This window comes from Rousettus aegyptiacus, unplaced genomic scaffold (assembly GCF_014176215.1).
Source record: "Rousettus aegyptiacus isolate mRouAeg1 unplaced genomic scaffold, mRouAeg1.p scaffold_m13_p_4, whole genome shotgun sequence".
NCBI lineage: Eukaryota > Metazoa > Chordata > Mammalia > Chiroptera > Pteropodidae > Rousettus > Rousettus aegyptiacus.
In genome coordinates this window covers 89,682,894-89,686,125 of record NW_023416307.1, presented here as the reverse complement: position 1 = coordinate 89,686,125, position 3,232 = coordinate 89,682,894, and the positions used below count along the sequence as shown (strand labels likewise).

General features: G+C 39.9%; 1 non-coding gene across 1 annotated transcript; it reads left to right on the top strand.

Moving 5' to 3' along the window:
* The first annotated feature begins 268 nt into the window (after positions 1-268).
* On the top strand, positions 269-387 carry LOC118602512. The gene has a single exon (XR_004950725.1). It is a non-coding gene; the product is annotated as a 5S ribosomal RNA (ribosomal RNA).
* Positions 388-3,232: the final 2,845 nt, after the last annotated feature.

Genomic DNA, 3,232 nt, shown 5'->3' with positions numbered 1-3,232 from the left:
TCTTGGAACAGTGCCCAACACATCATAAATCTATATAAGTGGTTGGTGAATGAATGAACAAATAGAAATTTGTTTTTTGCTCTTAGTCTCGTGTGGGGGTTCCTGGTTTGTTGGTTTTCTCTAACCTCATTTAGGGGTCCAGTCTTCCTCCTTCTTAGGGTTTCCCTTTCTTTGAAGTTCTCAGGGTCCTCTCCATCTTGCCAATAGTATGCAGCCTCAGGCACCTGGTATGCCCTCCTCTTGCTGACATAAAAATTGGAAATGACCTGTCTACAGCCATGCCATCCTGAACATGCCGGATCTCGTCTGATCTCAAAAGCTAAGCAGGGTTGGGCCTGGTTAGTACTTGGATGGGAGACCACCTAGGAAGACCAGGTGCTGTAGGCGTTTAAAAAAAAAAAATTGGAAATGACCTAAAATCGGCTGAGTAGGGAAAGATCCTGATTCAGCTGCTGCTACAGAAAACAGACCTTTTCCGAGAGGTGTAGATTATAACCCCCGCCTCACTGGGCTCTTTTGAGAACTATATAAGATATGAGGCACCTGACAAAGCACCCCCACACAGTAGCTGCTACTAATCTGTCATTGCTTGTTTGCGTTTGTTTTCTGTGTTTCAGTTGTTCTGTTCCTTTTCCTCTTTCTTCTCCCAGCCTTTCTTAACAGGCGCATGCATGTGACATTCCTTTCGTTGGTATATAATAACATTTTCTACAGTGTTAGCAATTATGTCTCAAAACATCTGTGCCCTCATCTCTGCCTTCTTGATTGTTTGGTCTCTGGAGGAAGCCTGCCCAATAAGGGTGGGTATGATACCCAGTGTCCTCTTCCAATGCCCACCAGCTTTGGGGGGAATTCTCTTTCACTCCTTCATAAGAGTTTCTAAGCTATGATTCCTGGTAAAGAATGAGAAATGGTGATGGGGAGTGAAAGAAGGTATAGAAACGAGACACTTTATGTTATCTCATATAACTTCTTTCAAAATAATTTTTTATTTTTTGGAGCATTTGAGTATTTCAATAATAAAAGTGTTCTGTACAAAATACCAAAGAACATTTCATAATTACATAGTTACAATTTCTTGACTGCTTTAAATGAAAATTATATTCATTTTGTGTGGATTTTATTAGTTTCAGCCTCAGATGAAATATTATTCCTCTTACTTCCAGGTGCTTGGGAAGTCACACCTCAACGCCAGGCTTCACTTGTTGCCTACATCAAACCTTTTGTAGCCTCTAGTATTTTCCCCTCAAAAACAGTTTTAATATGTTCACATTATAAAGTACAGAGAATTAGAACCACTGTCTTTGAAAATTTGCAGTGTTCCTAAAATGACTAGAGGCACATAGACTAATGGGTTGCTAGAATGTTTGAAGGAGTTGATAGCCAGTGCCTCCAGTTACCTCAATGACAGTGCAGCCAATGTGGCTACTTCCCCTAAAGACATAGTGCAATACTAAAAACACTGTTGTTCAGGTCCCACCCCAGACACATTACAGCAGACTCTCTGGGCATGAGGCCCAGGCCCAGGCACGTTTTACTTCATGCTCCCAATTCTAACATGCTGCCAGGGTTGAGAACCACTGTGGTCGACAATCATAATTCTTCCTAAATCCCCATAAGCACCTAATTATTTTATTTTTTTAATAGTGGGGTGATTACTGGCTACTAATTATATGTACAAGAAGGCACACAAAGATGCGGTGCCCCTAGGGAGCAGAAGCTGAACACTAAGTCCACTCCTACGTTGAAAGTCCCCACAATGTTGATGAGAGCAGCTTTGATTCACTTCTCTGAAGCCTACGATTGCTTAAGAGAGGGGCCGCTTGGCCTTTGTGTAATAAACTCAGGCAATGCCTCTAGGGTGGCCCTGCCACTGAGAGTCCTGCGATGTGTCTGCAGGGGTTGGACGACCGTAAGCTTCATGGGGGCTTAGTTTTCACATCCTAACTGACGGTATTTTCCTGTCATTAGTGAATCTTCACCCATCTTTCCTTGCCCTCTCATTAACCCCTTATTTAACTGGTCATTGTGATAAGCAAGATTTACTAATTGTGTCCCTGCAAAAGGGAAATCCTCTGTATTACTGAGGGTAAAGGATAATAACGACTAGGTATTGGAGGGAGTAAAAAATTTCATTTGTTTCCGCAGGTGGATGTTTACACAAACATTTTCTAAAAACGTATGTTTCCCAGATCCAGGCAACGTGCTCAGGACTAAGGCCAGCAGTGTCCTCTAAAATGCTAAATTTTCAGGCTTCTCCCCAAACCTGCTGAAGCCTCAGCTGATTTAGATGCACATTAAAGCTTGAGAGATGTGGAACTAGGACACAAAGATGACTACTATGTCAAGGGACTCCCGGATTCTGGAAAAGAATACTCTTGTTTTGTTTTGCAAAGAATACTTTTTTAAAAAAGGTAAAAACATGATTTTAGAAAAATGCATAATAAGCATGTGTCAAAGATTTATCTAATTAATTAATGAGAAGATCAACAAAATGTCAAAACTGGTTCAAAAGAGGATAGGAAAAATGGCTAAATTTAGTCAATGGAGAAAAGAAAAGGTTGGTATAAGATTGCAAAGTTCAATACAAAACTGGTTAATGTCCTATAGAGCCTATAAACCTTAACCTTTGTCTTTATTTTTATTTTTGTCTTTATTTTTTTGATTGGAGTTTTTCCTTGTTACTGGATAAAAATCATTTTCAATTTATCAATCTACAAATGAACATCTAAGTTTCCGGATTCTGGCCTCTAATCAATAGAAAATAGTAAGTCAAACAAAGGTACTTTCCCCTTAGGCCTGCACCTTAAATGATACTTGACTATTACTTGAAAGGCTATGGTTATCTTGTTTGGGATAATTTTCTTAATTCAGAAAGGAGACAAATCTAGAAATAATAATTGCAATAACATATTTTAGCAATATCACATATTGCTAAATATAGCCAATATGTATGGAGTGCTGGGCACTGTTCTAAGAGTTTTCATGTATTAGCTAGCTCTTTTAGTCACTGTCACATTATGAGGCAGGCCTATGACTGCCGTCATTGACAGAGTAGGAAATTGAGGCAGTCTGGCTCCAGAGCCTGTATGTTTACCTGCCTCCCATAAACAAAATAGCTAAAGGTACACTAGGGTACGTGTGTGTGTGTGTGTGTGTGTGTGTGTGTGTGTGTGTGTGTATTTGACTGAAATAGAAATATAGGCTGATGATGGACTTAGATGCACTCCCA